We start from the raw sequence: 23492 nt of genomic DNA, 5'->3' as shown, positions 1-23492 counted from the left end.
AGTAGGAACTGAGTCTCTTAGTTGGAGGGGTTCTTTTTTGTTACATTTGTACCCCGCACTTTCCCACTCATGGCAGGCTCAATGTGGCTTACATATACAGGTACTTATTTGTACCTGGGGCAATGGAGGGTTAAGTGACTTGCCCAGAGTTCATTTAATTGAGGTGATATTTTTTGATGTTGCTGAACGTTTGTTCGTTATGACCATTTAGCATACTTCTGTATGCCTTGATTGTTTGGCTCTATATTTTTATATTAATAAAAATGATTTTTCTTAACATATGTAGTCTGGATATTAAAAATATTGCAGCATACTACACAGGGCATGGGAAAACAATAGAAACTAGTAGACAAACATGAAGAAAACCCTGTTAACTCTGATAAATCAGTAGGTCTTTAAAATAATACATAGTGAGATGCCACTTTTAAAAAAAATTCCATTTATACCATCAAAAATGCATACGGCATCCTTAAGAAGGAGGGACTTTATTTTCCCCAAACCATCTGTGCTTTCTTTTTCTTTTACCTAACAGTAAAACCTTTACTTATCATATGAAGTTCTTTCTCTAAAATGTGAGCTTCTGAGCAGAGAATTCTGTAGAGTTTTGGCAGCAACACATGGCAGAAGAACAGCAAAATCACTTGCACATGCTGCTCTCATCACTGGCAGTTTTTCTATGCCTGCAGTTTTCAATAAGCACCCAGCTCCTACATTTAGTGATAGCTGAAATGATTTTTACATTTGAAAATGCATTTGTTCTGTTCTATAAAATACATAAAAGAATAAGAAAGGTTTAGCGAGTTTAGATCTATTTGATATAGGGTACTTGATGTTAGATTGTAGTCCATAGCAAGTGGTTCCTTTAAGTAGTAGTTGGGTTGAAGAGTTATGCTTACAGTATGTTAGAAGGATAGAAGGATTTCAGAAGTGCTCAACTGTGTCATATTTTAAATGTTTGAATGTTGAAGCTTTCTAAACTAAATGAAGGTCCCAAATTCACCTATTAGAGCTGAGGGGCCCTTTTACTAAGCCTATGCCTACGTGCGCCCAACGCACGCAAAATTGGAGTTGCCACTCGGTTACCACGTGCCCCTTGCAGTAATTTCAGTTTTGGCGGACATCCGCTACGCGCGTCTGAAAAATATTTTATATGTTCTGACGCGTGGCAGCTATGCACGTCAAGTGGGATTTGATGCGCGTAGACCATTACCGTCCGATTACTGTGTGAGACCTTCCCGCTAGGTCAGTGGCTTGCGGTAAGGTCTCAGACCCAAAATGGATGCGTGGCAATTTTCTTTTTACCGCACCTCCATTTTCGGCAAAAAAAGGGCATTTTTTGTAGGTGCACTAAATAGTAATTCTGTGCATGCCGAAAACACATGTCTACACTACCGCGGGCCATTTTTCAGCGCACCTTAGTAAAAGGACCCTTAAGGTTGCCAACAGGTTCTTATTTAAGTTTTAGGGCCAGTTGATCCAGTCCTAGTTTTAGGCCACTACAGACTTGGAATTCTAATTATTGAGGGGGCCCTTTAACAAAGCGGTTGGTAAGCTCAGTGGGCTTACTGCACGCTAACTCAGAACTACCATTGACCCAACGCAGCCACCAGCAGTAGTTCTATCTCGAGTGTGCACCATTTCCAGTGCTCCAGAAATTTTTTTATTTTGTAGCATGGCGCTAACCCGGCGGTAATCTGGCATTGCTGCACTCTGCCCGATTACCACTGGGTTACTAAGGGAGCCCTTACCGCCACCTCAATGGGTGGTGGTGGTAAGTGCTGCCCCCCGCATGGCCACGCGATAAGAGTCATCTTACCGCATGCCCATATTTAGGGGCTTTTTACCTGCTGCATTAAAAATGGCCCTCGCTGCAACCGCAGGGCCCTTTTTCCTGCAGCTTGGTAAAAGGACCCCTGATGGTGTTATTCAAAATACATAAATACATGAAAATTTAGGACTACTAGACCATGTGTACACTGGGCTAAAATGAGGACTGGAGTCAGCCTGTTTGTTGGGAAGAGATGGTATATAAAATTTGATAGATAATTAAATAAAAATTGAGGCCAGTTGGCAACCCTAATTGGGATTCTTTTACAGCACTGGCTCCAACAAAATGTTCAGGGATGTTTGGAGAATGCAAGACTTTCAGAATCAAGGCTGTTGCAAGGGGTGGCAAAGCAGCAGAGCACCTACCATGGATGCCAAGCCACCCTTTTGAGACCAAAAGGGAAGGTGGGGGGGGGGGGGGGGGGGGAACAAAAAGCAACCTTTGTCCTGGATGCTGTTTTGTCCAGTTCAGGAGCCATGTAAATTGAAGACTGAATTAGACAGTTGTACCAGACTTCCATACCTGGGGAGAGTTTGTTCTTTCTTTCTTCTGTAATTTTTAACTGATGTCTGGAATAATACAAATTTGGTTGTTCTGGGGATCCTTAGGGAATGTGTATTGACATATGACATTCACAAGTTAATTTATGCTGTCAGAAGCACCACCACCCCCCCCCCCCCCCCCTCAAATCACCATCTTTTAGTAAAAGGGTATTACAGGATCTTCAATTTTCTGGAAAATCACTCTTGAATTTCAGACTTACAAACCAGGATTAAAAAACAGTCCATAGTTTTGTGATATGTTCTCAGATTTAGATTGACTCTAATCAGTGTTATCTCTGTCTCCTACTCCAGTGTGCATTAACATTTACCTGCTCCGTCTGTTAAGAGTATTTAGATGTGAAGTACATTTTTGGCGATGCAGTTTGTCTGAGCTAGTACACATCTGGACTTTAGCTCTCATGCCTTTTATAGTCTTTCCCCAGAAAGCAAGTGGAGGGTAAAGGGAGTAAAGGTGAGGTGAGGAAGAGATAGAGGAGAATCCTGTAAATTAAATAGATGAAAAACAATGTAAATTGTACAAAGATAATAATGATTTTATTTTTCCATTTTATAACTTGGCTGTGGTAGGATTCCATTTTCATCTGAGCCTGTAATTTAAAACTTTTAATAGAACGCACTTTCTTTTTGTTAGATGCTTCTTATGGTTCAATTAGTCTGTGAAAGATAAAAATGGTGCCTGAATTACTACAGTGTCTGGTTTGGTTTAACCTTGTGGATATATGACAAGTTTTTGGTTTTACTAGTAGCTATTTGCTGGTGGTGTGGTTACCAATGAGAGACATAATGGCATCTTAGCATCTACAATTCCAGACGTGTCCTTTCTCCTTCTCATCATCTTGAGACTTGTTAATGTAATTTACGTTCGTATCCAAATGTTCTTGTTGCAGGAGATTCATATTTACAATGGTGGCGGCTGCTATAAGGTATTAAAGAAGGAAAATCTGCCCAGAAATGTATAATCTTTTTCTAAGTAGTACTACTGCAGCATGACAGTGAAGGTTTAGATATTTTTGTATAATAATAAACACTGTTACTTGGCATTCCTGGCCTGTTCCAGGAATTATGGGCCTTGTTCTAAAAGGGGTCCTTTTACTAACGTGCACTGAAAAATGGCCTGCACTGTTGTAGACGCATGTATTGGATGCGCGCAGGTCCATTTTTCAGCGCACTTGCAAAAAAGGTCTTTTTTTGGGGGGGGGGGGCGAAAATGAACGGGCAGCAAAATAAAAATTGTCCCGTGTCCGTTTTGGGCCTGAGACCTTCCCACCACCGATTGACTTAGCAGTAAGGTCTCATGTATTAACCGTGCGGTAATCTTCAGCATGCATACACTGCCGATTACTGCCCGGTTAGCGCCACACGGTAGAAAATAAAAAATATTTTCGCACACATATCAGATGCATGTACAAAATGGAATTACCACCCAGGGCTCATGGTAGGCAGGCGGTAGTTCCAAAAGACACGTGTTGGACTTGCATAGGCGCCTATGCTCCTTAGTAAAAGGGCCCCTTGAGGATATGCTCCTAACATTTATGCCACAGTACAACCAAAAAAAGTGGGAGAGTGACCAAGGATACCAAAGACTGGAAGATGTATGTTGGTAAAAAAGTTTATTGAAGTACGCGTCTTGAGTTCTCCGTCTTTTGGCAGATTTCTTATCCTAAAATTTATGCTCCTTACGCTCCTAAATTTATGCTCCTAAATTGCGAGCATAGTCTATTTTGGAACATAGATTAGACTAATAATTTAGGAGCATAAATTATGCTCATAAGTTTAGCAGCATAACCTTTATAGAAGGCCCTAATCTACTATACCTGCTAATTCTCCAATGGCTCTGATTTATAGAGCTTTTTTCCTTCTTTGCACAGTTATTTAGGGGCCCGTTTACAAAGCTGTGGTAAGCACTAACATGTGGTTAGCACATCAAAAAATGGCATACCACGTAGTACGCTGAGATATCCCACAGTAACTGTGTCATGTGCATATGCTACTCATTCGCTAAAAAGTAACATTTATTTTTTGGTGCGGTGGGCATATCTGAGGGCAGAGAGTGGTTGCATCTCTGCAAATAAGTTAGTGCATCGGCATTGCCGCGTGTTAACCAGTTAGCGCAGGTTTAGCGTGTGAGTCCGTACCACCTACAAAATAGGTGGTGTTAGGGGCTCACTCGCTAATGGCCATGTGCTAATGAGAAAATTAGCACGTGGCCATTAATAGAAAATTCTGAAAATCGGCCATTTTACCCCTGCAGTAAAAATGGCCTTAGCATGTGTGGAAGTCTTATGTAAGGGCAGGCAAAGGCCGCCTTTTGCTGCAGATTTGTAAAAGGGCCCCTTAGTTTGCTGCACCTGTAAAATCAGGTGTCTGTACTGCTTTGTAAGTCCCTAATTTTCCTTTCTCTACTTCCTGCTGTAAATACATCAGGTGCGTTCTACAAATCTGATATAAGATGTCAAGCAGTCTTATTGAGATGACATTTTGGGGGTACTTCTGTAAAGTGTAGGCTAATATTTAGGAGCCCATTATGCATGTAAGTAATTAGAATATGTAGACACGTAGATCTGTACATAATCATGTCAAAGTCATAATTCCACCTAAGCACCTAAATATGCAAGCATGTATTTGACAAATATGTGTACAAAGCATATGTCGGTCCACGGGGGTCTGGGCCTCCCCCCCCCCCCCAAATTTCCTCTGGGCCTCTGGTTTTGCTGGAGGGAGTCCCCAACCCCCACCAGCTGAAGCCTTGTCCAGCACCGGCTGGACTTGCTGCGGCAGTGGATGGGGAGCGGCAGGGCGGTGGGGCAGCAAACCAAAATGTGCTCCCCCACTTCGCACTCTGTCCCCCTCCCACCGCTAGGTCTGGCTATGCCCCTGGTACACAGAGGCGGAGTCTGGACTGAGCATGGGTATACATGGGTGGAGAAAGGACAGCACTCCCACACTTACGCATGCAACTTATAGAATACTATAATTTATGCTTGTATCTCCGACACACTAGCTCTATGGCTGGCATAAATGCTTCTCCCTACATTATAGGCATGAAGTTCACCTGTTAGACATCTTCTGCTGTTGCTGAATTGCTCAATTATGTATTAATTTTGGCAGTCAGTGCATGGTACCGGAAAGTCTTATTGAAATTTAGTAAATAGGGCTTATAGTTTATTACTGCCATATGAGAGGGTTGATCTGTACAGTATTTTATGTCATTTTCTTTTGGCACCATGTATAACATAGTACACATACAAGCAACTGCTGACTTTTTGATTTATGGGTACCAACTAGCCACTAAGTAGCAATCCGAAACTACATAGTTACATGGCTGTGGGCCAGATACACTAACAGATCTTTTTCCTTTCCAACCCAAAACAATGTGAGAAACAAGTTATGCAAACATGGTCAAGACTTTGCCCATCTGTCTGGGGCCAAAATAATTCTGCAAAAATAATTGAATGGGACCAAAATTTAGCATGGGGAAAATCTGGAGAAAAGACACATCAAGTTCAAAAATGATTTGGATTTGATTTGGGGTTTCAGAGAAACAGTCTGAACTGACACAATTGCATTTCTATGGGAGAGGCAGTACCAGCAGCAGCAGTATACAAATATTGATACACTGAAACATAGCATTTAGGAAATTGCTTCTTTTATATCATCCCTCTATCTCCTCTTCTCCTTGTCACAGACACACATAGAGTTAACACATACATACCCTTAAACACAGACAACACACGCAGACACACATATAGGGGTTGGATATACTAAACATGCTTTCTGTACTAACATGTCCATCCACCCCCCCCCCCCCCCCCAATCCATCCATCACAATTTGACTGGCTGTTAGTGATTTAGGTGTGCATCTCATTTTCTATATTGTAAATGTTATTGTGAAACCATTATGCTTGCTATAGTGACACCTAGTGGCTGAATAGTGTAGTTTGCTACTGGTTGCTGTGTGCACTGCCTCCTAGTGATGGAGAACATGTCAATACCTGTTACCATGGGCCAGTGGCACCCTGTAGTTAAACTGTATAAACTATCCCTTGAAATCTAATGACAGCGATATTTGGTGATTAGATATATTATCATACTTGGTTTTGTTTATTATTCTTTCCAATCCAATAAAATGTTTAGAAACTGCACTATTACAACCACCTTTCACCTCTATCCTCAGGTCAGAGACACAGAGAAAAGAAAGACACACACAAATAAATCTTTATATACAAACATATGTACACATATACATATACAAAAGAATTTCCTCACTTTTTGTTGTAGGAAAACTGTAGTTATGGCTTTCCTTTCATGAGAACTGTATATCCTACTTGTTTTGTCTTGTATTTATTTTGCTTAATACAGTATCTCTAGTCCCTAAAAGCAGATAATTTTCTTTATTTCTAGCTAATTTTTAATCATTGTGTCTGCTACGTATTATGACAGCTTTTAGTGTCATTTGGGCCAGTGGTTTCCTCATCATTATTTGCTTTTATTGTTCTGTAAAACATAATGGGGCTCACTTTCAAAACAGAAAAACGTCCAAAAAATGGCAGAAAGCATCAGATGGACTTTTTTTCTGCAAAAACATCCAAATCACTATTTTTGAAACTCATTATTAAGACATTTGTAATGCAGTTCATCTAAATCTTAAGGGGGGGGGGGTGTTGGAGGCATGCTTTGGGTGAGACTATTGCGGGCTTATGATTTGGATGGGTTGTTTTGGGGGGGGGGGGGGGTTCCAATAATGCAAAATTGTAAAAACATCCAGGGCAAAGAAGAGGATGTTTTTGATTAGATCTGTTTCAGTAACAAATAAGTGCCAAAAAAGTGCCCAAACTGACCACAGTGACTACACCTCCTAATATCAGGCCCACTGAAGAATTGCTGCTGGCAGCTCATCCTCCTCCTGTTGAACCTGCTAAAGGTTAGTATATAAGTACATAAGTATATAAGTATTGCCATATTGGGACAGACCAAAGGTCCATCAAGCCCAGTATCCTGTTTCCAATGGTGGCCAATCCAGGTCACAAATACCTGGCAAGATCCCCAAACAGTACAGTACGTTTTATGCTGCTTATCCCAGAAATAAGTTCATGGCTCCTTCCCCTGTTCAGCTCATTGAAGTAGTGGAAGGCCTTGCCTTTTTCTTCTGGGTCTACTGAAACAGTGGTGGCAGCTCCCTCTATATGGATCCAACTCTTAAACGATCAAAATATTCAGTGTGCAACATTTCCACAGTCAGAAGCTTGCACTCAACATAAATCCTTAGTTTTCCTTGAAACCTCAGCTGGTGACTCTTTTCACATGAGGGAACACGTCGGTTTCTTAAGCTTTTATAAACATTTACTTCCACATGACCACCTAAGATTGACTTGACTTGTCCTAATGTAGTTATACATATACTTAGCTTAAAAGGACCAACATGAACCGTGATTCACCACATTACGTGCTGCTTTAGAGCATGGTCTTGTAACAATAAAACCCACCATTAATTAATCTACTATATGATCCCTAAAATAAAATTTTCAAATCTGTCCAAAATTACCTTCCAACTGTATGTCTCCCAGCATATCAGTTACTATCCTTCTCATGTGCATTCAGAATGGTGCCTCTAACTTCGGGATGCTTATTTTAAAGAATCACATGAACCCATCTGCCAATCAGCTACTGCCACCTTATGCAGACCAGTTCTTGTACATTAAAGATTTCCAATCTATCTCCAAATTGAGCCCCACTGGTGTTATAGTATTTAATGTAAAAATCCATCTCTGTTCTTTGTAATTTAATATACGGTCCCTATCACCAAGCTACCATCCCATCTCGATCTTATCAATGACCTGCCATTTTATATCCACTGTGTGTCCCTTCTCTTTCCAATGTGAAACTAAAAGGGCTGTTAATACTTCCCCCAAAATACAGGATTTATTTTCCCCCAACCTAATGGATTGGAATTCTTTAATGTAAAATAACAGGCCTGCATGAGGTGGCTGTAGCTGATTGGTGGATGGGCTCATGTGATTCTTTAAAATAAGCATCCCAAAGTTGGGGGTGCCATTTTGAGTGCACATAAGGAGGATAGTACCTTCTATATGGATCAGCAGCAGATGCCACTTTTTAGGCACTTGGGGAACCTGGAAACTGAGACTATTCCACCTGACAGATAGTTAAGCAAAATACTTTTGTTTTAGAGTTTGTAGCTCTTTGACCACGGAGGTAGATATTGAAAGAAAGAATTATTGAACGACTACTTTTAATAACAAGTGTGCATGCATAAGAGGGGGAGGAATGGGAAAGAGAAGGCAAACTAGTCTATAACATTGATTGGTAACCAACAAAGGAAACATCCACTTATAAGACACAAATCAATGAAAGCAGACTGCAAAGGGAAAAACAGAGACGTGAGAAAAATAAATCAATCGTTTAACTTATTTGGATTCAGATTGTTTCACGCGGATGACTAGGATAAGCAAATCTGAAAAACATAAGAGCTGAGAGCCAGTTAACACAAGGTTTACCTGGGTTCATCTTGCCAGGACCCTCTCTCAAACTGTCTGAGGATTAGGTATTATTATGAATGAATTTAAAGGTACAAAAGTAAGTTGCCTTAAAGAACTTTGTAGTTTTATTTTTTAAATGAATAAGAATAGGTTTAAAGCATGAAACATTTGTACATTCTGCTACAGAATGGTTTAGATATTTATTTATTTTGCTTTGACAGCTAGCCATCAATAGATTTGGATTTATATCTTTGTCACACATGGATATCCGAAGAAGGAAGGGACCTGCATAATCTTGAAAGTTGATATACTTTTTTATCTATCATCTTTTACTGAAACCAGTGTATGGCAACTTACTTTCTCTAGGATCACTAGCTACCAGAATGTAGTCCCAAACTTTCAGCGAAAGTTTATCGAAAGCCCCAACAACAAGTCCCTGACCCTTGAGAGTTGTATTTTGGTATTCTAATTCCTGGCAGTAGCATGTTTTTCAAATCAAAGTGCCTTGCTAAAACCCAAAATATAACTTGACTAACATCTAGAGCCAAGACACAGATATGTATAGTTAACTGTTGTATTTTGCAATGCATCATCATAAGTGGGGGGAGGAGGGAGGGGAAGAAACATGGTCCAGGTACATTCTTTTTTTGTTGTTTATGGAGGGACTCTGTAGCAGATGCTACAGAGTCCCTCCATGTTCTTGAAGCCAGAAGCTAAAGAACAGACAGTTGCAAGTTTTGTTTTCCAGTTGTATTGATGTTTTGCAGCTACCTAAAACCAGTTCAGATGGATAAAGCATTTTTGCTCAACTGCCATGATATTTTTGCTGTAGTGGAGGTTGTCAGAATTCAGATCCAAGATTAGAGTGCTATAAAATCATGAACTTGAGAGATGGAACGCTTCATCTTTGTAACACACCGAGTCTGAACACAATCTGCAAGCTGTTAGTGAAAGACACATGTAGTTCTTTGGTCACTGGAAGAAATCTATTTATTTATTGGGATTTATTAACCGCTTCTATGAAGAGATTCACCCAAGGCGGTGTACCGCAGGTGTAGTTTAACATAAAACTTACAATTTTGTTAACAGCATAACTATAGTAAAAATTGGTAAATGTAAACACAAATACAATAAATGAGGTAAACTGGAGAACAGCAAATTAAAACCTAATAATAGGACTACTATGAAACAGTATCAAAACTATGCATATTTATTTATTTATGTTTATAATGATATTTGTATCCCTTATTATCCCAGAGTTCAGGTTCAATGTGGCTTATACTCCAGACAATTTAGTACATATATTTTATAGTTATAAATCTTCTGATAAAGGAAATATGTTGAGTAAATCTTCTATATATGATCATATGAAACTTTATAAAAATTAGTTTATGAATTATTTTACAAGATTGTATTGCATAACGTACATCATATTATAAGCATTTATACAGGATAGAGGGGCCCTTTTACTAAGCCGTGGCAAAACGTGGCCTACGGGGGGGGTCTGTAACGTTAGCGCGTACTAATATTTAGCGTGCTAAATCTGTTAACGTGCTTTAATAAGAGGACTCCTAAATCCATTAGCATGCCTTCATAAAATTATTCCACCTATTTTGAACAATCTGCCATCCAGAGCTATTTGCAATGAAATTTACTTGTGGAGCAGCATTTTAGAAAGGACATACAAAGTGGGATTCAGACATCCAAGTCAGGATGTCTCAAGTTCCGCTAGTATTTTAGAATAAGATCTGCACCAGTTACATGCAGCCAGAGCATCTATTTCACCAGCCCCAGAAGCCAAAATGTCAATGGATTCAACATGGCAACATAAACATGTATGCACTGGTATTTCAGAACATGCATTTATTTATTTATTTATTTATTTATTATCTCATTTGTATCCCACAGTTTCCCAACAGTGTCAGGCACAAACAATGCACCTCAGAGGCAGACGCCAATGCAGTAAAATGAAACTAATACAGCAGAAAACCTACAAGAGATAATGGGGAAGAGTAGGAATGGACGGAAGGTAAAGGGAAACTTTGAAGGAAGAGGGAAGGGGGATGTGTCCAAATGTCTCTAGATCGATGCGCTTCCAGCAGTGGAGACACTGGACGAGGCCGTGGGATAAGCACTTCTGAATAACATGGTCTTCAGAGATTTCCTGAAAGTTAGATGATATGTGATGGTTTTGATGGTCCTCGGCAAAGAATTCCAAAGCTGAGTGCTAATGAAAGAGAAAGAGGTAGCATACGTGGACTTGTACTTGATGCCGTTGCAGTTTGGATAATGAAGGGTAAGATATGAACGGGAGAGTCGGAACGTATTCCGAAGCGGTAGGATGATGAGGTCTATCATATAGCCAGGTACTTCACCATATAGGATTTGGTGAACTAGAGAGCAGAGTTTAAAGGTGATGCGATCTTTGACAGGAAGCCAGTGTAGTTTCTTTCGGAGGGGCGTGGCAGTCTCAAACGTGGTCTTTCCACAAACCAATCTGGCCGCTGTATTTTGGGCCATCTGCAGTTTCTTAATTAGTTGCTGTTTACATCCAGCATACACTCCATTACAGTAATCCAGATGGCATAGTACGACGGATTGTATGAGGTTGCGAAAGACCTCTCGAGGGGAAAATGTTTATATGTTAGCTATTTTACTTGTGACCTGGATTGGCCATTGTTGGAAACAGGATTCTGGGCTTGATAGACCTTTGATCTGTCCCAATATGGCAACACTTTTGTTATGCTTATGTTCTTCTATTACAGAGTGCATTATCCTTTGCTAGTATTACTTGGGGGGGGGGGGGGACTAGAGACATTGGGGGATTAAAGGGGTGACTTCCCCTAATACTTCCAGTGGTTTGCTTCATAAAAGATCCTGAGGAGCAGGTGTAAATCTCAACATTGAAGTTTTTGGGCATAGGCGTTGCATCCCCCTTCTGAAATGAGGAATATATATATATATATGTTTTTTGGCCTGCCCTATGTATGCCTAGACTATGCCCCCTTGCCATATGCATGTTTTAAAATTTTTAGTTATGTATATCCTAACTTTGTAAAATCAGGATTTAGGTGTGTATGCAATATACATGTCTGAATGCTTTATTTTATTTTTTTACTTCACTTTGAGGTCTTTTTACTAAGCTGTGGCAAAAGGGGGCCTGCACTAGCATCATCAGCCTGTGATTTTGATGTGTGCTGAGGCCTCCTTTTACTGCAGCGGTAAAAGACTGTCTTTTTTTTTTTCAAAAAGAAATGGCCATACGGTTAGTGAACCACTTGTCACACGGCCATTTCAGAGGGCGCACTTACCGCCACCCACTGAGGTGGTGGTAAGGGCTTCTGTCCTAACCCAGTGGAAACTGGGCAGCATGTGGCACTGTCCGATTACTTCCAGGTAAGCAGTGTCGCTACAAAAATAGAAAATATTTTTTAGAGCCAGAAATGGTGCACACTGGTGGTGAGAACTACTGCCGTGTCCTGCGGTAGTTCCTGCTTGGTGTGTGGCAAGCCTGTTGCCACACGCCAACCCTTTAATAAAAGGGCCCCTTTATTTGGTTCTTCTATTCCACATTATCCAAACTGTGTTCGGTTCAATGTGGTTTACAAAAAACGGATTATGGTACAATTGCAAAACAGTTCCAATTAATCATTCCATTAGTTACCTAATTCAATTAAAATAGCTAGAAAGTTCACAATGCACAATTCCAGGTATGTTTAGTATGGCAGGGAGTAAACAATTATCCTGCATCTAATAAAAAGCCTTGATAAGATGGGATTTAAGAATTTTACAAATGTTAAGTATTCTGATATCTGGTATATGTATGTCTAAAACTCGTATATAAACACCAAAATCCATAATCAAATGCAGTGATCTTGGATATTAAATAGACCAAACAAACATACACAAAAAAAGCAGAATGCTGACTACATCAGGAAAGAGGCTTGAATATTCCATTCAAATTTTTTATATCAGCTTGAAAGAAAAAGGCTTTCCTAAAGATTAAAATATTTAATTCACAGCTAATTTCATGAGGAAACTTGTTCCACAACTCTGGAGCAGCAATAGAAAAACCCTGGATCTCCAACAATGTTAACGCGTAGTACCCTTTTTCGTAATTATCAGCAGGTACCCCTTACTGGAGTGTAATTATCAGTTTAGCGTGTCATTCAAATAATTCAGAGAATTTATATGTAAGATTTTATTGTGACTTTATTCTTTAATAATAGTAACTCTGGAATACGGTAGTACTACAGTGAGGTTAAATAAAATAATACCACCATTTTAGCCATTTTAAGGAACATTGGGTAAACAGCGTCGGAGTCTGTCTGCAGGCTGTTAGGTTTTTAATCATTCATTGCATTCTCCTAGCTGCATCGTTGCAGCAAAGCATGCCTTTCAGTCTTAATTACTCCAAATGTCATTAAATTGAGTCTGTTTAATTAAGAAATAATGGTGATCAGTCTTGGCAGGTCTGACTGGCCAGCACTTAAAACCCTAGTGTAATGCATCAGCGCGTGTGCGTGTGTTTGCGCGTGCACAACTGCTCGTGTCTGTCTGGGAGTTAGATAGATTCCCTACCTGGAAATGGCTTGCTATTATTAGATGTTCAGTTACCAGGGGTTATGCAAGACAATTGAAGCTCTGTGTTTTTAACAGAGACATGATTCATACTACTTGTAGTAACAGTAACCACCTCCAAACAAGACAGAAACCAGACACAGACAAAGGCTGGGGAAATCAATGCAGTCTGAGCACAGCCGTTCTCCAGATGCTGGCATCAGCCTCGCCAGCTGAGCACTTAGGTTTTTCAGAAATGGAGATTGCTATGAATTCTGGGTCTCTTGAAGCTTCCTAGTTCAGAGAAGATGACATTTTGGTTTTAAAAACCTTTTTGAAAGAGGCTAGAACTGCCACGTTACCCATGATATATTAAGCCAATCTTCACTGTCATATCACTCTGTGTAGAATCTCTTGGCTTTTGAAAGACAAAATTATAGTACAGTATGAATTGATCTGAACATCCTTGCTCTTTGTTTAGTCAACTTCTGGAATTGGCTGAAACTTAGCTGCTATATAGTCTCCTTTATCCAGCATCCATGGTCATTTGGGAAAATTATATAATGTATTTTCTGTATGTCAAAGCATGTTTTTAATGCATAAACCAAAATTGTATGTAGGTATACATGTATTAAAAAAAATAGATGCACCAAAAGATTGTGCCCATTTTTACTCAATGTACTTTGGCATTCCTGTGAGTGTAGTTTTGGTAGAGTTGCAATGTATGTGCAATTTTTATAAAATATTTTTTTATTTATTTTTTGTTACATTTGTACCCTGTGCTTTCCCACTCATGGCAGGCTCAATGCGGCTTACATATACAGGTACTTATTTGTACCTAGGGCAATGGAGGGTTAAGTGACTTGCCCATAATCACAAGGAGCTGCCTGTGCCTGAAGTGGGAATTGAATGCAGTTCCCAGGGACCAGAGTCCACCACCCTAACCACTAGGCCACCCCTAGTACTTGCATAGGGCCAGATTGTTTATAAGGCACCTAAAAAATCTACGCAGTAAACATTTCTGACTAAGTGTATTCTATAAGTGGCACCTAGATTTAGGCACGGCATATAGAATACGTTTAGTTGATATCTCTGCACCTAAAACTACGCACATCCGTTTACATCAATGAAAATGTGGTGTAAATCCCTGCACATAGATTTACACACACTGGGCCATATTCTATAACTACGTGCGTAAATTTTGGAATGCCCATGAAATGCCCATTTCTCCGCCCATAACCATGCCCCTTTTGAACTACGCGCATTATAGTTTAGGTGCAATTCATTACCGAATATGCTTAGCGAGTTGTGTATGTAAATTGTAATTATTGCCAATTAGTGCTCATTATTGCTTGTTAGGTGCTGTTATCAACGCTGGTTAGCTTGTCAAACCAATTAAGTTATGAGTGTTTTTATGGAATATTCTTAGATTTCAGCACAGAATGCTAGGCATGCTATATAAAATCCAGTAGATATTGTACATTTAGGGGTAATTTTACTAAGCCACGGTAAAAAGTGGCATGCGGTAGTGTAGGCACATATATTGGACACGCACCGGGCCAGTTTTTTTACCGCATCTACAAAAAATGGGGCTTTTTAATGGGATAGGAAAAGGGCCTGTGGTAAAAATGAAACCAGCGCATGCCCAAAACCGGCCTGAGCCCTTAATGCCACCCATTGATCTAGCAGTAAAGGCTTATGCACTACATGTGTGACTAGTTGGCACACGCCAAGTGCCAATTACCACTGGAACAGGTGTGCATACGAGGAAATAAATAAACAATTCATTCAGGCATTATGAGCGCACACTAAATCTGAAAGGAGGGCGCACTGACCTGGCGGTAGTCTCATTTTGGCACGCGCTGCATGCGCGTAGAGCCTACCGCGCCTTAGTAAAAGGGTCTATTAATGTTTAAAACATTTTTGTACCACACATCTCAAATTCTATGTTATTTAGAGGTAACACATGAATCTTGGTGCCTGCATTTACGTGACATTTCTGTGTGTATAGGGACAGAATGCAAGCACTTATGTGTGTAAATGTACAGGGCACTTAAGCACTATTCTGTAACAGCGTGCAGGCATGCATATGGGCAAAACATGGGTGGGCTCCCAGTTATGCATATCCCTGCTGTATTTAAGTAACTTAGAGGGGCATAATCGAACGGGGCACCCATCTATAAGGGCGCCCATCTCTAAGGATGACTCTGTGAAGGGGCGGGGCAACCCGAATTATTGAAACAAGATGGGTGTCCATTTTTCGTTTCGATAATACGGTCGGGGCTGGCCAAATCTCAACATTTAGGTCGACCTAAATGTTGAGATCGCCGACCTTAGAGATGGGCTGCCTCGGTTTTCGCCTATAATGCAAACCGAGGAAGCCCATCTCAAAAATTCAAGGCTTTTGGTCATGGGAGGAGCTAGCATTCATAGGGCACTGGTCCCCCTCACATGCCAGGACACCAACCGGGCACCCTAGGGGGCACTGCAGTGGACATCACAAATTGCTCCCAGCTGCATAGCTCCCTTACCTTGTGTGCTGAGCCCCCCAAAACCCACTACCCACAACTTTACACCACTACCGTAGCCCTTAGGGATGAAGGGGGGCACCTACATGTGGGTACACTGGGTTTCCAGTGGGTTTTGGAGGGCTCACATTTACCACCGCAAGTGTAACAGATAGGGGGGGATGGGCCTGGGTCCGCCTGTCTGAAGTGCACTGCACCCACTAAAAACTGCTCCAGGGACCTACATACTGCTGTCATGGAGCTCGGTATGACATTTGAGGATGGCATAGAGGCTGGCAAAAAATGTTTTTTAAATTGTTTGTTTTAGGGTGGGAGAGGGTTGGTGACCACTGGGGGAGTAAGGGGAGGTCGTCCCTGATTCCCTCTGGTGGTCATCTGGTCAGTTCGGGCACCTTTTCGAGGCTTGGTTGTGAAACAAAAGGGACCAAGTAAAGTCGGCCAAATGCTCATCAGGGACACCCTTCTTTTTTCCATTATCGTCCGAGGACGGACATCTCTTAACCACGCCCCCGTCCCGCCTTCGGTACACTGGTGACACGCCCCCTTGAACTTTGGGCATCCACTCGACGGAAAGCAGTTGAAGGTGGCCAAAATCGGCTTTCGATTATGCCAATTTGGCCGGCCCTGAGAGAAGGACGCCCATCTCCTGATTTGTGTCGGAAGATGGGCGCCCTTCTCTTTCGAAAATGAGCTGGATAGTAACATAGTAGATGATGACAGATAAAGACCTGTATGGTCCATCTAATCTGCCCAACAAGATAAACTCATATGTGCTACTTTATATGTATACCTGACCTTGATTTATCCTTGCCATTTTCGGGGCATAGACCGTAGAAGTGCTCTCAGTTAGGCCAGCTCTAGGGTAGTGTAATTATAGGCATGCAAAGTTTAACGCACTGATATTGGATTACACTAGTATTCTATAGAAGAACCTGAGTACCCAGGTGCCGTCATAGAATGGGGTCCTACCACCTGTCCTCGGAGAGCCTAAATGGAGGTGTTTACTTATAGAATCGCCCCCATAATACATAAATAAACAGTGCATAAAGTCAGTAAGCAGAGTAAAGCAAAACCTATCAATGTGATCTGAATGCATTAACACTAAAGCATAGCTCCACTGCAACTGGAAAAGATCGTTACTCTGGAAATGATTCCTTAAGTTGGAAGGCTTTGAATTTTAGGTCAGTACAGGACCTTAATTCTTTAGTAGATGAAGGCCTGCTATGGACCACATGTGATGCCTTATTGAAGGTAATTCAGCATGCTGAACTGAAGGAACTGAAAAAATATGACTGTGATCTTGGGATCACAAAGACCTAGAAGGAATATGAAATAAGATAATCAAACTACAGATGTTTAAAAATCAGCAGTGGAAAATGATAAATGACACTATGTTTAAAAGTTGAAACGAACGTAGCTGGTCTCTGTGGATGTGTGTCCAGTTAGCGCTGGTTTTGGGCAAAAGATAGAATTTTCTTCAGATTCAGTTATTTCAGTCTACAGTTGTTTTTTTTTTTTATCAATGTCCTGTTTTAGAAAGGATTTCAATCGAAAACAGAAGTGAAGAACGCAAATCTTCCACAAAAAACCACACAAGACTGTAAAGGAGTGGAATAAGCCATCCACAATGTCCAAGAAGATCAAAGTTTATTGAAGCTGCGCTGCATAAGTACAGAAGTATTGCCATACTGGGACAGTCTGAAGGTCCATCAAGCCCAGAATCCTGTTTTCAACAGTGGCCAATCCAGGTCACAAGTATCTGGCACGATCTCAAAACAGTCCAATACATTTTATGCTGCTTATCCTAGAAATAAGCAGTGGATTTTCCACAAGTCATTTTAATAATGGCTTATGGACTTTTCTTTTAGGAAGCTAGCCAAACTTTTTTAAAAACCCTGCTAAGCTAACTGTTTTTGCTACATTTCCCAGCAACAAATTCCAGAGTTTAATTACTTGTTGAGTGAATAAATATTTTCTCTGATTCGTTTTAAAATTACTACTTTGTGGCTTCATTGCATTTCCCCTAGTCCTAGTATTTTTGGATAGAGTAAACAAGCAATTCAGGCCTACCCATTCCATCCACTCATTATTTTATAGACCTCTATGTCTCCCCTCAGCCTTCTCTTCTCCAAGCTGAAGAGCCCTAGCCACTTTAGCCTTTCCTCATAGGGAAATCATCCAATCCCCTTTATAATTTTTGTTTCCTTTCTCTGTACCTTTTCTAATTCCATTATATCTTTTTTGAGATGCAGTGACCAGAATTGCACACAATATTCGAGGTGCGGGAACACCATGGAGCGATACAAAGGCATTATAACGTCCTCATTTTTGTTTTCCATTCCTTTCCTAGTAATAGCTAACATTCTATTTGCTTTCTTAGCCGCTGTTTGTTGTGAGTACGATTACTCCCTTCAGCATTTTGACTTTGACAATTATTTATATTTGTTTTGCTGCCTTATAAGAACCCCTGACAAAGGTTTTGTATGTCAAAACATGGCCTGTGTCGAGTTGATTGGGTGAGCACATCATTTTTGGAGAATAAACTTTGATCTTCTTGGACATTGTGGTTGGCTTATTCCACTCCTTAGAAAGGATTTCAGCACTGAAACAGTCTTAAGTGCCCTGGTAATGGAAATGACGTATTGGCTTTGGAGGGGCCACAGCAGGGTATCTTATTGCGTGGGAGCATTTTGGCATTTTACCTTTCTACCTGTGCCTTTGTCATTGTCATGTATGTGATTCAGATTTATCATTTTCCACTGATTTTGTTTGACATCCTTGGATTTTGAGATCCTTGAAAGACCCCTGACGCAGTCGGTGTCGCTGAAACATGGATCGTGTCTGGTCTGATCAATGAAATTCTGAGTTGACACCTCCTTTCTTGAAGGCTTCTAGTGCTTCTTTTGGTTTGTTGCTCCTTCGGGTTTGCTTTGGATTCCCTCTCCTCTAGCCCCTAAAAATCAGCAGTAAAATTATAAATTTAATTTGTGCTGTTGCTGGGAACCAGTGAAGATTCTGTACACATTTACACCTTTGGAGCAAGTGTGACGTTTTATGCTACTGGGGCTCATGGTTCAAACATATAGGCATAAAATAGGTACCTTTTTTGGGACATTTCACATAGGCATGAAAATGCCCTCTTAATGAGAGCTACTTATAAAATCTATGGACTTTGGAAGTGATGGCAGGAGAATCTTTTTTCAGATAAGGAACTACTTTTAAATATTAGCTTCTTTATTCTCCATGCCATACCAGTCTAAACAAGTGGGTTGTGGCCCTTCCTACCAGCAGACGGAGAGATTTCTTTCCAGTGACATTGTATAGGTTGGTATCTCCTGGAATTCTGCGATATTTCTCTACCTTCAGCAGATGGTAAAGTTGTTCACACTAGCACAGCAGGTCTCAGACCTAGCTCCCCATTGCGTGGGCTAGGGCCGCACTTTGGGTTGAGCCTAATTGTCTTGCTTCTACGGTTTGGTCTATGAATCTTTCTCCATTGGAGTGTGTAGTTTCAGTTTCTGCAGCCCCAAGTCAGCATCCGAGGGTGGCTCCAGACTTGGGCCCTATCCCCTTCCCCCCCCCCTCCCCCCCCCACTCCTGAGGTTCCCCTGAAGCCCTAGGCAGTTTTTTTTTATCTGGTTTGGCTGCCTAGTTTAGCTTTATTCCCCTGTTTGACAGGGGAATAAAGCTAGTTTTAAAAAATTTGGAGTAGACAAGGGGTGGTGGGGAGTACAATGAGTCATGACCATGTTTCCTAGGCAGACCACAGCTGTTGCAGGCTTGTGTACGCCAGCCATGTGTGCAGGCATAACTGCTGGCTGGTGTTGCAATGTCTGTGTCTTGAGTACAACCACTGGTTCCTTCTGGCCCAGCTGCAATGGGATATTTCTGACCTCAGACTTCAGAAAAGGCTGCAAAGAAGTTGGGAAGGCTGGATCGGGCCGTCCCTGATAAGAGCTCTGCCTTAGCCATGACCCATGTTCCTAATGGCTTTGACAGAAATGGTGACTTTTTTCCAGTTCCTTTAACTTTGCAGCCTCATCAGTCACCGCTAGGCAGGGGGAGGGTTGGGGAACCATGCCTCCCCCCACCGTTGGGTCCAGGGCCAGTGGGGACTCTGGGCTAAGATTGGCCAGAGCAGGAGGTTAAGCTTGTCAGAGAGTCTGTAGCCACTGAGGCTACCTCCCCGGTGAGATGGAAGGGGCTTATAGCAGTTCTGGTGTTCCTCAGGCTCCAGGGTTCCCCTGGAGTCCCGTTGTGTGACACCAAATTCTGGAGGTGCAAACCAGCCCATGTACGTTTTGTATGTTGATCTATTTTTATGACTAAGACAAGTGTATAGTTTTTTTTTTTTTAATTGATGTCATTTTAATGTGTTCATATTTATTAATCTTTATCTTTTTTGTGTAGTTTTGATTGTGACCCCTGAAACAGGTGTCTGCGTCTGCTGAAACACACCCGTGTTGAGTTCATATTCTGGTGCTCCCATTAAATAACCTTTGAGATTCATCTCACTGTTTGGTCATCATTTGTGTCATCTTTTAGCCAGGAACTTTGATTTTCAAGCATTGCCCTTTGAAGTTTTGTACATATGTGTTTTATCATCAATTGTTTTCTACATATGATCTGTGTTTCAGCCATTGATATGATTGATTGATTTATATATGTTTATATTTTCAAATATTTTTTATCATATTATTCAAAATTTATATGTGAATTTTTGTGTGCATCTTTGTTTTTATTTATCTATGTATTGAGATTTATTTATATTTTCATAGTTTTCAATAAAGCTTCACTTTAATGCACTGAACTTGTTTCATTGTTCTACTACTTGGTCATCTTCATTATTCCTGGTTGTATTGTACTTCTGTGGAGCCTGTTTCTTCATCGTTGTCTTCTTCTTTTTTTTTTAAACAAATTCAAGGAGGCACCATCTGCCAGTTGGATGAGATGTATTTTTTAAAGATATGCTTTATGAAGTGGACACTTCAGGAACAATGATAAAGCACTATAGCATGGCCCTTATAAACATTTTGAAATACATGTATGTTATATGCCTGCTTTATGAAAGCAACATGTGCATATATGTGCTTTAATAAAATAGACGCCTAGAATAATTCTCTGTTGTGCATAAAATTACAGCTGCTCCGAGAGAGGTTCTACTTTCTGCATGTACACCATGCAGGCTTGTGTGTACCTTGCAACCCTGCCACTGCTCCACACAAATTATATCTCTGGGAATACCTATACACAGTCCATGTAAAATTGCACATTTTGTTGATATGCAGACTTGTATACACATATATAGCTATGTAATTTAATGACAACCATTTTATGCATTTAAAATATGCTTTACTTTCAGATAATGCCTAAATTATTCCCTACATTGAGACCTATGATTATACTTATGTGTGTATTGAAAAATGGACATTTAGTCTGAGTCTCCTTTTTATCGTGTTTAATTTTTAATTTGTTGTTCGATTTGTTGTTCAATTAAGTTTTGTTGAAAAGTCTTGGTTTTCTTATATTACCACTTTTTTTCATCTTCTATCATTATCCAAGTTGACTTGCTCCACTTAACATACATTAATATTGATAGAAATTAAACATGGAAGCTTGAGCATAGTAGGCCTAAATATCTCTGTATTTCTTAATAATTGAAGCTCTGTTTAGTATATAGGTCGCAGTTAGAGGACCTAGAATTTACAATACAATTTTCCTATAGCATATAGCAGGATATTGTTTGAACTTGGTAGCGATTCATACTACTTCTAGAGTAAGTTACATTGAATCATGATGGCAGATAAGGGCCAAATGGCCCATCCAGTCTACCCATCCTCAACATCCACTATCTCCTCCTCTCCCTAAGAGATCCCGTGTGCCTGTCCCACACTTTAAATGAATTCAGACACAATCTTTGTCTCTATCGCCTCTACTGAGAGGCTTTTCTATGCATCCAACACCCTTTCCACAAAAAAGTATTTCCTTAGATTACTTCTGAGCCTATAACTTCTTAACTTCATTCTATGCCCTCTCATTCCAGAGTTTTCCTTAATTTGAAAAAAGGCTGACCTCCTGTACATTATTGCCACGGAAATATTTAAATGTCTCTATCATGTCCTCTCATTCCCGCCTTTTTTCCAGAGTATGCATATTGAGGTCTAGAAGTCTGTCCCCATACCATTTATGACAGAGACCACTGACCAATTTTGTAGCCACCCTCTGGACCCAGCCCATTCTGTTTATATCTTTTTTGAAGGTGCAGTCTTCAGAATTGCACACAGTATTCAAAAATTGGGCCTCACCAGAGACTTATATAAGGGCACTATCACCTCTTTTTTTCCTGATGGCCATTCCTCTCCCTGTGTACCCGATCAACCCCAAGTCCTGCTTTTCTTTTGTACACAGAAGTACTTCTCCCCCTATACTATACCATTCCATTCGATTTTTGCAACCCAAGTGTATGACCCTGCATTTTTTAGCATTACGTCTTAGTTGACAATTTCTGGACCATTATTCAAGCTTCACTATTTCTCTCCCCATGTTATCTACACCCTTTGAGTTGTCTGCCCTGTTACAGAGTTTGGTTTCATCCACAGAGAGACAAACCTTACCAGACAGTCCTTCCGCAATATCATTCACAAAGATGTTAAAAAGATCCAGGCCAAGGACTGATCCCTGTGGAATACCACTGGTAACATCCTTTTCCTCGGAGCAAACTCCATTTGCCACTACTCTCTGTGTCCTTCTGTTTAACCAGTTTTTAACCCAGTCAGTTACTTTAGGGCCCATACTGCGGGCCCTTAATTTATTTATCAGTTGCCTATGCAGAATCATGTCAAAGGCTTTGCTAAAATCCAAGTACACCAAATCTAGCACCCCTCCCATATACAACCATTTGGTCACCCAGTCATCAATCAGATTTGTCTGACAAGACCTGCCGATATTCAGCTGGCAATGGACAGCATTTTTTTTGCCCACCTATAGCACAAAACCGGAAATTCAATGCTGCGCCCTGTGCAGGCTTCAGCATTGAAGTTCAGGTTTTTAAAAGCTGGCTCTCGTATGCCCACTTAAGTCAATATTCAGACTTAACTGGCCATGGGCTAGTACACGAAGCCAATATTCAAAGCGATTTAGCGGGGAGAAGAAGATCCTGCCCGCTTAAATCTCTTGTTGCCACCTACCCCTCAATAATCAGTGACACTAAAGTGGGTAGTGCTGCTAAATATTGCCTCTGACTGCCAACAAAAAAAGGGGCAGCACAGGGGTGGTGTTAGGGAGGAGCCTGGGATTGGTGCCAGAAATATTCAGTGCCAGCACCCGCATAGCTAAGTGGCCAAATTTTGGACAGCTCCAAAACTGTTCTATCCAGGGCCTACATAACTTTTGTTTTGTCTTGTTTAAAAAAAAAAGCCCCTGAGCCCCCTCTTGGCCCCCCTACAATAGCCATCTTTTCTTTCCCTTTCCCGTTGCCCTAGCCCATGGCAAGAACCCCAGCCATCCAGGTAAAGATTTG

The 23492-nt window shown here is 40.8% G+C and overlaps 1 long non-coding RNA gene across 1 annotated transcript; it reads left to right on the top strand.

Moving 5' to 3' along the window:
• The first annotated feature begins 1285 nt into the window (after positions 1-1285).
• On the top strand, positions 1286-19253 carry LOC115469865. Its single transcript, XR_003942078.1, has 3 exons — positions 1286-1435; positions 11808-11809; positions 19239-19253. It is a non-coding gene; the product is annotated as an uncharacterized LOC115469865 (long non-coding RNA).
• Positions 19254-23492: the final 4239 nt, after the last annotated feature.

The sequence above is a fragment of the Microcaecilia unicolor genome, chromosome 5 (assembly GCF_901765095.1).
Source record: "Microcaecilia unicolor chromosome 5, aMicUni1.1, whole genome shotgun sequence".
Lineage (NCBI taxonomy): Eukaryota > Metazoa > Chordata > Amphibia > Gymnophiona > Siphonopidae > Microcaecilia > Microcaecilia unicolor.
Note: the sequence above shows the minus strand (reverse complement) of the source record. Positions and strands in the feature narration are given on the sequence as shown.